This window comes from Musca domestica, unplaced genomic scaffold, assembly GCF_030504385.1.
Source record: "Musca domestica strain aabys unplaced genomic scaffold, Musca_domestica.polishedcontigs.V.1.1 47, whole genome shotgun sequence".
NCBI lineage: Eukaryota > Metazoa > Arthropoda > Insecta > Diptera > Muscidae > Musca > Musca domestica.
Window position 1 is genome coordinate 7,425,182 of NW_026712338.1, and position 12,409 is coordinate 7,437,590.

The 12,409-nt window shown below is 33.1% G+C and overlaps 1 long non-coding RNA gene across 5 annotated transcripts in view; it reads left to right on the top strand.

Moving 5' to 3' along the window:
* LOC101893948 (uncharacterized) overlaps window positions 1-4,684 on the top strand; it is a 33,471-nt gene extending 28,787 nt beyond the window's left edge. For 3 of the 5 annotated variants that reach the window (XR_009343201.1, XR_009343202.1, XR_009343198.1), the window contains one exon: window positions 2,956-4,684. This is a non-coding gene — a long non-coding RNA (uncharacterized LOC101893948). The remainder of the gene's footprint in view (window positions 1-2,955) is intronic. The other 2 variants (XR_009343199.1, XR_009343200.1) reach the window with 2 other exon arrangements.
* Window positions 4,685-12,409: the final 7,725 nt, after the last annotated feature.

Consider the following 12,409-nt stretch of genomic DNA (forward strand, 5'->3'; position numbering starts at 1 on the left):
TTAAATTTTAATATGAGCTAGATTTGTGAAATATTATGCTATGCAAAATTTGCATTAAAGACTAAAACTACGGACCGGCAACGCGGACCGGGCCAGCTAGTAGAAAATTTTGTTTTCTATTGAATTTGTAACCCCCAAGCGAATATTGGTTAGGCCACGTTTTGGTATAACCCTTATATAAATGTATCCCTGATTTCAGCTGTGACCGTGGTGTTGGCCACGTTTTTCAACTGATTTGGCCATTAATTGCTGTATTTAGGCTACTTTGTGAATAGAGAACCATCTTACAGAAAAATGTCAACATACTTAAATATTTTGGTACAGTCCCCATATAGTCTCCAGGCCCGCCGATCTATAGTGATGTTTGCCGATTGGCGGACAACAACGCGGGTATTGTTTAATCGTCATTGAATTTTACTATGAACAAGAACATAGACTTTTTGGGGACTCTAATGCGCAATTTGAGGTGCTATGGTAATGGGTGTAAAAGCGTAATTAACTTTGACTATTCAGAAATTATTTTGCCCTCCTTCCATAGTTACTTATTTCTATTTAGTCGAATCAATATTTAAATTTTAATATGAGCTAGATTTGTGAAATATTATGCTATGCAAAATTTGCATTAAAGACTAAAACTACGGACCGGCAACGCGGACCGGGCCAGCTAGTAGATGTATAAATAGATTAAAAAGTATGCGTGATCAGTTCCTCAGCCCCCAAACAAATACTTAGGGTTGGAGGGAGGGTCAACAGTATCTCGTGTAAAAAATTTTAAACCAATATCTTGTTTATTTGGGAAATATAAGGATTTTAGATAAATCGAAATAGTGGGCGTAAAAAGGAGGCGTGGTCAATATTTTTTCTTTAAAAACCTAACTCGGGGTATGACAAACGTTTGTACAAAAAATTATGCAAATCGGTCCAGCCGTTTTCAACTGATTCCGTTACCAACAAACAACAATTGATTTTTATATATATATATAGATAGAAATAGAATAGATAGAAGATATATATATATATATATATATATATATATATATATATATATATATAGATATATATATATATATATATATATATATATATATATATATATATATATATATAAATATATATATATATATTTACTAGCTGGCCCGGTCCGCGTTGCCGGCCCGTAGTTTTAGTCTATTATGCATATTTGTCAAAGCCTAATTATTCAAAGATATGACTGTTATAAGTGTTCATGTACTGGTCGATTAATTTTTAGTTTTTAGTCAAATGAGCAGTAATTTGGAATTTACTGTATTTTGTACACCTCATAATTGAGGGCTGAATGATTTAAGAATAGCCAAAGTTAATTACTTTTTTAAACCCATTAACACCTCAGATTGTGCATTAGAGTTCTCATAAGTCCGCCAAAAGGTGGACTTGTGGGGGTACTATTACATGGAGAAAATTCTAAAATTTGTAGATATGTTGAAATTTTTGTGTACGATTTTCACTCCCCCAAATACACATTTTTAGCCAAATCCTTTGAAATAAGGTAAAATCAGGAAGTACCTTCATATGGGCACTACTGCGAAACATCGACCTACATTGAAAACTTTCTTCACCCCTTATAATCCAAGATGACAAATAGAGGCCAAATCGAAAATATAGCAGAACAACATAACATGTCAAACTGAAAAAAATTCACGTGATTTAAATAAGTAAAAATAATTTTATCCATCTCATAATTGAGGGCAGACTGATTTCAGGATAATCAAATATAATTACTATTTTACTCCAATTACCGTAAGATGAGAACTAATTTTATTTGTCATTTAAATTGTAAATTGGAGACGCCATAAAGTCCATATTTTTCATCATAGTATAATTCAATGACGATTCAACAAATATTCGGTCACGTGCTACTTTCTTATATTTATAATTTGTTCTTGTTTTTCACAATTTATTTGATTTGGGATGTACATCTATATCTACGTTCCCAACCAATATTCTCTTGGGGGTTACAAATTCAATAGAATACAAAATTTTCTTTTCTGACCACACATTAGATGTGAAAGTGGACTTGGGATACTCCAATGTGGGGACTTTACATGAATAAATTTCTATGTGGCAATTATCTGTACGATGGTTCCTTACGCCAGGGTAGCATAAATACAATTTTTTAGTGGTCAAGATCAATATGGGCCCTACTCCGAGAATTTTCTACTCCCTTAGAAACAAAGATATTTGGCCAAAAATAGAAGAAAATGACGAAGACTTCAAAAATAGCTTAAATCATACAATGGTTATTTATGATCGATATCATATATCATATTGCAGGTCATGCAAAAGCGATTTAAGGTATCTTAAGTGTTCGGGAAGAATTTTTGGAAGGATAGAAATCCTTTTCTTACTAAAAGTCCCATTCGCTCTACTATTTTGCACCCTTTATATTTGGTACTTTACTGATTGTAGTCCCAAAAATTTTTGCATTTTGAGCTCTCATTGGACGGATTATTGTCACACGAAAGAAGTAGGTCCACGCTTTGAAATGAGCCCCATTAGTCTTTTTCGGTCATTTTTGTTTGTTTAAATGTCTGCGCATCTTCCAGCTGAAGCACGATGTAGGCCCTGGAGTTAAAAGGTAGATGTTAGTTACAATCGTATTTCGCACTTATTTCATTTTTTGGTGAAAAATTGTATATAGTGAAAAATTATTCTTTATTTCGTTCACAAAAAATCCACTGAATTCAATATGATAATACAAATTGAAAAAAAAAAATGACAAAAGAATAATAACAAATTGAAAAAATCTTCAACTTGTTCGCTGATTTTTTACAGCAACTGTTTAAAGATCCTTACAAAGTTTGTCAATAGAATGTACTTTTATTTTAAAATTCAATTCCATTGGACATTTTTTTCGATATTTTCCCGTTTTGAGAATTTTTGTAATGAGATCTCTTTTTTCGTAATTTTTTTTTTTAGCGATTTTAAAAAGGTTATTATCTTCTAACTTTGGTGTGACCGCGTTAAATTATTTCGATATCATCTATTCCGTTTCGCCACCACATAATTCGGTACTACACTTCCATGTAACCCGTCATCAATTTCAGTTCTCAAGAAATCAAGTCAATTAAATAAATTGATATTATGATATTCGAATTCAAAAATAAAATATAAAAAACACTACAAATGTACATTAGAAAAAAGTAAGTCAAAATGGAAAAAAATCATGCAAAATAAAACATTACTATTGTACATTTCAAAAGTCAAAATGAAAATGTTAATATATCACATTTTACATGATTTTTTTTTGTATATTATCCTTTTCGGATAGGAGACAATTCCGAATTTGTATGAATCATTAAAATCAGTTCAGCGGTTCTTAAGTTATAAGCGTAGTAACTAACACAACTTTCATTTATATATATAGATGTATAGATAGATAAAAAAGTATGCGTGGTCAGTTCCTCAGCCCCCAAACAAATACTTAAGGTTGGAGGGAAGGTCAACAGTATCTCGTGCAATAATTTTTAAACCAATATCTTGTTTATTTGGGAAATATAAGGATTTTAGATAAATCGAAATAGTGGGCGTAAAAGGAGGCGTGGTCAATATTTTTTTCTTTAAAAACCTAACTCGGGGTATGACAAACGTTTGTACAAAAAATTATGCAAATCGGTCCAGCCGTTTTCAACTGATTCCGTTACCAACAAACAACAATTGATTTTTATATGATATGAAGCGCCGAGGATTTTTCCAATGTTCCCAGCGTATAATATTTTCAACACTTTACTCATTATGTTGCTTGCCTTTCACATTGTTTGGACGTACATGATACTTAAGATTGTAATAAATTCTTTACAAAAGGGGTTGGTGAGCATTTTGATTTAAGAACACATTGCAGTCTCATTGATAATTCATTTCCTTTACAGATGTCTGGTGATATAAGATCGAGCGACAGCGAAATCTCTGAAAAAAATCGCTCAATAATGGTGACGTTAAACCTGTAGATAAAATCCAAAAGAGAGCTCTAACCAAAACAGAATAACCAAATAAGCATAATTATTTCCTCTGTTTGTATTTCTTTTGTATGTTATGTACAAACTATGTATGTTGTAGTATATTTAAAAAGTTTTTAATGTCAAGAATCCAGGTATAAGTAAATTGTTTATTTTATTGTTGCTTATAATTTAAAAATTGTAGTAAGTTATCACTAAAGTATGCGTTTTAGAGAGTTGCTTAATTGAATGAATATAAATATAGCCCAAAATACGAGGATTTAGATTCATATTGCCAAAATACAACTATATATTTAAAAATAAAAGGTCGTGTGAAATTAATTAGGGTTTCTTTAAAATATAAGTACATTTTCTGCATTTGGCGCTTATTCCAGTTTGCATTGTGTCTCCTGATGGAAAACAATCTGGAACTTCTTAATGCGCTGACTCATCTGGTCTACAAATTTGTTGACTACTGGTTCCATTGCGGCCTGAAGCTGTTAATGTGTCGTTAAACGTAAAATGGATATGTTGCACTTAGCAATCTTAATTTGAATAAATTCAATATGTATATTTAATATACCATGTATCTATTAAAATCTTAAATACCCTCCACCACACGGAAACTACTTGCAAAATTTACAGCGTTACCTAAAATTCGACGTTGCGCATAAATTTTTTTGTCCACAAAAATAATTGTTTTCAAATTTTAATTCAAGTTTATTAAATAAGTATGGAAAGGTAAGTATTACAGTTCGGAGGTGAGTATTTCCACTAAATATACTTTAGTTCAGGTTTATTTACAAATGATGCAAAAGGTATGTATTACAGTTCACAAAGGTGACTTTTCAGTTAAATATTTCTTTATATTTCACGGTAACGACGGGAGATGCCGTTTAATAACAAAACTTCGAATGACTAAAGGTGTAAAGCTGGGAATACATAAAACGCTTATTTGACTGGCATAAGTCATCGGCTGGATTCTTCGTAGAGGAACAAAGGAGTTTTAGGTTGACTTAGTTCGATTTTGACACTAGGCTCCTTTGTTCATTTCCGAAGAAGCCAGCCGATGACTTAAGCCAGCCAAATAAGCGTTTTATGTATTCCTCCTCAAGCCTCTTCATTATTTTAAAGGTTGCAAATCGTTTGCTTTGGTACATGAATGACCTAAGCCCCAGTCGTTGAAATGCTGAATAGGCAATTCTTGACATTGATGACGATTGGCAAATTAGGGCTCGCACACTTTTCCATGTATCGACACTATCAGTTGTGACTCGCAAAAGGGATAGTAGGGACAAACACCAAGTCCCAAACGAAAGGTGGTAAATCAATGGGTACTGGCTGTAGGTTGTTGTCTATTTGCGGTGCCCCATGTATTAATGTGTGGTGTCTGTAATCACACCTTCGACAGCCCGTCAAACTGGTGCAATCTGGGGCCAAATCACCGCATTCGTTATCGAGTTCTGTTCAGTATAGAGAAACATTTCGTTCGCTGTAAAATTTTGGATCACCGCATTCGATCGCAAATTATTTTGTCTACTACTTTTTTTACATTGCTGTAATAAGACATTTGAAGCGAAAGAGTGTTTCAAAATCAGTTTTTGCGATCAAAATATGTTATTTCTGAGAAATTTATACTGTTTCTGTGTGTTTACATGTACATGTACAAATATATTATGAATGCAAGTGTTTTTTTCGCTTTCCTCGTCTTCGGACTCAGAGCATGAGTACAAAGTGGCATTAATAAGGAAAAATATTCGTGATAAATTTAGTCGTTGCCTGAAGTGGCGTAAGTGATTTTATTTAAAATAGAATAAAACTAACAATTTCACCAACTTCTTATTTCTTTTTGTTTGCCTTTTTTCCGCACAAAGATCACTACATACTTTGTTTTCGACAGCATACTACCTATCGTATACAACTTCGAGTAAAAACAATTCGTTAACGACCGCGGTGATCCGCGTAAACTACATTACGATGCTGAAGTACTCGATTTCGACTGCGGTGATTTGGCCCCTGGTACCAAATAACTCCTTGCCAGGCAGTTACGGCAGTACCCTCTCCGTTCTATTGTTTCATATGGTTGGTATGGGGTTTGCTCGCGAAACCTGGGGCATGTGTTAAGAGCGCAGTCATCTTGGCATAACCTACAGGAATACTGCCAGAAACTCGGTCGCTCTCTTGTGCTCTCTCGCCAACCCGACCTGGGGTCAAATCACCGAATTCGTCATCGAGTTCTGTTTCGTATAGAGAAATATTTCGATCGCTGTAAATTTTTGGATCACCGCATTCGATCGAAAATTATTTTGTCTACTACTTTTTTTACATTGCTTCAAACATATGGTAATAAGAAATTGGAAGCGAAAAACAATTTCATATATGTTATTGCTGGTGGTCTAATTTTAACGGTTCATACAAATTCGGAATTTTCTCTTTGCAAAAAAGGATAATATTCAAAAAAAATCGCGTAAAATGTGATATTTCAACATTTCTATTTTGACTTTTAAAATGTACAATCGTAATGTTTTATTTTGAATGATTTTTTTCCATTTTGATTTACTATTTTCGAATGTACATTTGTAGTGTTTGCTTTTTCTTTTTTTTTTCATTTTTGAATTCTAATATGACATGAAGTCTTTTTGGGGAGTATAATTCGACAACTGACAAAACTGTTATATTATGTATTTATTGGGTAAGTGGACCATACGAATAATATAATTTGATTAACTTTATTTAATTGGCTCGATTTCTTGAGAACTGAAATTGCAGGCGGGTTACATTGAAGTATAGTACCGAATTATGTGGTGGCGAAACGGAATAGATGATGTCGAAATAATTTAATTCTTCAAAATCGCTAAAAAAAAATCAGGAAAAAAGAGTTTTCATTGCAAAAATCGAAAAAAAAGTCAGTAGAATCGAATTTCAAAATAATAGTGTGACAAACTCAGTAAGGAACTTTAAATATTTACTCTTAAAATCAGGGAACAAGTTGAAGATTTTTTTCTTTTTTTTAATTTATTTTTCTTTATATTGTCAATTTTATACAATGTATCATTTTTTCAATTTGACTTATCATATTTTGTTCAATCGCTTTTTTGTGAACAAAATATACAAAAGAAGGTTATTGTTGGTTAATACGTTTACAACTTAATAACGACTGGCCTGATTTTGACAATTCACATCATCGGGCTTCAGTTGGAAGATGCGAACAAATTCAAACAAACAGAAATGACCGACACAGCTGTTTGGGGCTCGAAAAAGTGGACCTTCTTCTTTCATAATCCGTCCAATGACAACTCATAATGCGCAATCCATGACAACTCAAAGCAATCAGTGAAATGCCGAATAAAAAGAGGCCGTTCAATATGTGGACTATACAAAAAAAAAAAAAAAAAAAAAAAAAATAAAAAAAATACAAAATAAAATACCGAACCAAATTCTTCTGAAACCTTCAAGATACTTAAATCGCAGGTACCGTTATAAGGGGGACTATGAGCAATAGTTAGTTGAGTAAAAGCCAATCTGAGGTTTGGGAAATGTCAAATATAGCCCCCGATTTCAATTATTTTTTCTTGCAATATTTTTCAAACTAATTTTGGCAAATTTTGATAATTTGAGTTTTTAGAAGGTATCCCCTGATTTCAGCTATTTCCGGGGTCTTGGCTAAACATGGCTAATATTATCAAAATATATACGAAGACGTTAACATGCTTAGACAATTTTCAGTCATAGGTTGTAGTAACCATCACCAACATAATATAAAAATTGAAACAATTCCGGTTTATAATGTCGCTAAAATCATCAAAATGTCAAATAAAGGAGAATGCCGTTATTCGGGGGCTATACGAAAACGTGGACTGACATGGCACATATTACAAACGTAACATATCTCCTGACAAAATGCACATGCGTCAAAAATGCTAGCAATCCATCTCAAGTCGTTCCAAAATAGCGTTATGACAGCAGACAGACGGACATCACCTAGAATTTTACGCTGATCCAGAATATATATACTTTGCAGGGTCTTACATGAGTATTTCGAGGAGTAACAAACGGAGTTACAAATTTAATATACTCCTCCACAGAATGATGGAGGGTATAAAAACTGAGCCGTTCTCTTTAATGGAAAAAGAGGATTACGTTTGTTAAAACACTTTAAATCGACCGGTATTTTCATTTTCATTTCCTTTACAGATGTCTGGTGATATAAGATCGAGCGACAGCGAAATCTCTGAAAGTTCGGAAAGCCAAAAATCGCTCAATAATGGTGACGTTAAAACTGTAGATAAAATACAAAAGAGAGCTCTAACCGAAACAGAATAACCAAATAAGCATAATTATTTCATCCGTTTGTATTTCTTTTGTATGTTATGTAGAAACTATGTATGTTATAGTATATTTAAAAAGGTTTGTAATGTCAATAAACCAGGTATAAGTACATTTATTTTGTACTATAATATTGAAATAATAAATGTTTATTTTATTGTTGCTTATAATTTAAAAATTGTAGTAAGTTATCACTAATGAATACGTTTTAGAGAGTTGCTTAATGGAATGAATATAAAAATAGCCCAAAATACGAGGATTTAGATTCATATTGCCAAAATACAACTATATATTTAAAAATAAAAGGTCGGGTGAATCTAATTAGGTTTTCTTTAAAATATAAGTACATTTTCTGCATTTGGCGCTTATTCTAGTTTGCATTGTGTCTCCTGATGGAAAACAATCTGGAACTTCTTAATGCGCTGACTCATCTGGTCTACAAATTTGTTGACTACTGGTTCCATTGCGGCCTGAAGCTGTTAATGTGTTGTTAAACGTAAAATGGATATCTTGCACTTAGCAATCTTAATTTGAATAAATTCAATATGTATATTTTAATATACCATGTATCTATTAAAATTTTAAATACCCTCCACCACACGGAAACTACTTGCAAAATTTACAGCGTTACCTAAAATTCGACGTTGCGCATAAATTTTTTTGTCCACAAAAATAATTGTTTTCAAATTTTAATTCAAGTTTATTAAATAAGTATGGAAAGGTAAGTATTACAGTTCGGAGGTAAGTATTTCCACTAAATATACTTTAGTTCAGGTTTATTTACAAATGATGCAAAAGGTATGTATTACAGTTCACAAAGGTGACTTTTCAGTTAAATATTTCTTTATATTTCACGGTAACGACGGGAGATGCCGTTTAATAACAAAACTTCGAATGACTAAAGGTGTAAAGCTGGGAATACATAAAACGCTTATTTGACTGGCATAAGTCATCGGCTGGATTCTTCGTAGAGGAACAAAGGAGTTTTAGGTTGACTTAGTTCGATTTTGACACTAGGCTCCTTTGTTCATTTCCGAAGAAGCCAGCCGATGACTTAAGCCAGCCAAATAAGCGTTTTATGTATTCCCAGCTTAAGTAAATAAGAAGCTTGAAGTCATGTTTAAGCATATTTTGTGACATTTCATAAAGGGATTACAGAGTCCCTCTAAAATCCTGCCGTCGTTTTCCATTATAATTTTACATTAATATGCTTAGCCTTGACTTCAAGCTTTTTATATACTTGCACACTAACAATGATACATATATGCAAATTCTAATGCTTGCATATATGTAAGTGTGATAAATATATGCAGTGCGTACCGCTATTCTACAGTATGTGCTAAAAAAATAGCACATACATTTTTTGGTTAAAAATATAGCACACTTTTGAAAAATTGTTGGTACAGTCATGTACATGCCTCCCCCTTCGTGAAATCTGTGAAAACAAATAATTTTAATTAATAGGCATATTTTTAATGGGACCAGAAAATACATATCAGACTTTTGTCTGGAATGCCTTTAAGTATTGCTGAATATGTATCTGCGCCCAATTCAAGATCTATTGGAATGTTGCTATGGGGTCGGGGTCAGCGACAGCTTGTTGATTGAAGTATGATGTTGGGTCTTCGAGAAGTGGGTCGGAGTAGGGTCCTTTAAAGCCCAAGCACCATTTATTTCTCAAGCCTCTTCATTATTTTAAAGGCTGCAAATCGTTTGCTTTGGTACATGAATGACCTAAGCCCCAGTCGTTGAAATGCTGAATAGGCAATTCTTGACATTGATGACGATTGGCAAATTAGGGCTCGCACACTTTTCCATGTATCGACACTATCAGTTGTGACACGCAAAAGGGATAGTAGGGACAAACACCAAGTCCCAAACGAAAGGTGGTAAATCAATGGGTACTGGCTGTAGGTTGTTGTCTATTTGCGGTGCCCCATGTATTAATGTGTGGTGTCTGTAATCACACCTTCGACAGCCCGTCAAACTGGTGCAATCTGGGGCCAAATCACCGCATTCGTTATCGAGTTCTGTTCAGTATAGAGAAACATTTCGTTCGCTGTAAAATTTTGGATCACCGCATTCGATCGCAAATTATTTTGTCTACTACTTTTTTTACATTGCTGTAATAAGAAATTTGAAGCGAAAGAGTGTTTCAAAATCAGTTTTTGCGATCAAAATATGTTATTTCTGAGAAATTTTTACTGTTTCTGTGTGTTTAAATACATGTACAAATATATTATGAGTGCACGTGTTTTTTCGTTTTCCTCGTCTTCGGCATTAAAAAGGAAAAATATTCGTGACAAATTTAGTCGTATAACATTGCCTGAAGTGGCGTAAGTGATTTTATTTGAAATAGAATAAAACTGACAATTTCACCAACTTCTTATTTCTTTTTGTTTGCCTTTTTTTCCGCACACAAATCACTACATACTTTGTTGTCGATAGCATACTACCTATCGTATACAAATTCGAGTAAAAACAATTCGTTAACGACCGCGGTGATCCGCGTAAACTACATTACGATGCTGAAGTACTCGATTTCGACTGCGGTGATTTGCCCCCTGGTACCAAATAACTCCTTGCCAGGCAGTTACGGCATTGATGCAAACATATGGTAATAAGAAATTTAAAGTGAAAGAGAATTTCAAATATGTTATTTCTGAGAAATTTACATTGTTTCTGTGTGTTTAAATACATGTGTACAAATATATATATATATATATATATATATATATATATATATATATATATATATATACTAGCTGGCCCGGTCCGCGTTGCCGGTAGTAGCCTAAATACAGCAATTAATGGCCAAATCAGTTGAAAAACGTGGCCAACACCACGGTCACAGCTGAAATCAGGGATACATTTATATAAGGGTTATACCAAAACGTGGCCCAACCAATATTCTCTTGGGGGTTACAAAATCAATAGAAAACAAAATTTTCTTTTCTGACCACCAATTAGATGTGAAAGTGGACTTGGGGATACTCCAATGTGGGGACTTTACTTAAATTAAGTCCTATGTGGCAATTATCTGTATGATGGTTCCCTACCCCAGATTAGCATAAATACAATTTTTAGCCAAATCAATTAATGAATGTGGTCAAGACCGAAATGGGCCCTACTCTGAACATTTCAAACTTTATGCGAAGAGGTTCTCCACCTCCTTAGAAACAAAGATGCCAAACAATGGCCAAAATATTAAAAAAGTGACCAAGACACCAAAAATAGCTTAAATCATACGATGGTTATATAAATATGAAATCGGGTTGTACCCTTATCCGTGAGTTATGATCGATATCATGAACGGCAAAATCGATTTAAGGTATCTTGAATGTTTGGGAAGATTTTCTGGAAAGATAGAAATCCTTTTCTTACTTAGAGTCCCATTCGCTCTACTATTTTCCACCCTTTTTATTTGGTATTTTTCTGATTGTACATTGGACGGATTATTGTGAAAGGAAAGAAGTAGTTCCACGCTTTGAAATGAGCCCCATTAGGCTTTTTCGGTAATTTTTGTTTGTTCAAATGTGTTCGCATCTTCCAGCTGAACCACGATGTCGGCCCTGGAGTTGAAAGGTAGATGTCAGTTAACATCGTATTTCCCACTTATTTCATTTTTTGGTGAAAATTTGTATATAGTGAAAATTTTTCAATTAGATAATACAAATTGAAAAAAAAAAATCGACAAAAGAAGAATAACACATTGAAAAAATCTTCAATTTGTTCGCTGATTTTTTACAGCAAATGTTTAAAGATCCTTATATAGTTTGTCAATAGAATGTACTTCTATTTTAAAATTCGGTTCCATTAAATTATTTCGACATCATCTATTTCGTTTCGCCACCACATAATTCGGTACTACACTTCCATGTAACTCGCCATCAGTTACATTTCTCAAGAAATCAAGTCAATTAAATAAATTGGTATTAATATTTGAATTCAAAAATAAAATATAAAAAACACTACAAATGTACATTAGAAAAAATAAGTCAAAATGGAAAAAAATCATGCAAAATAAAACATTACTATTGTACATTTGAAAAGTAAAAATGAAAATGTTAATATATCACATTTTTACGCGATTTTTTTGGATATTATCCTTT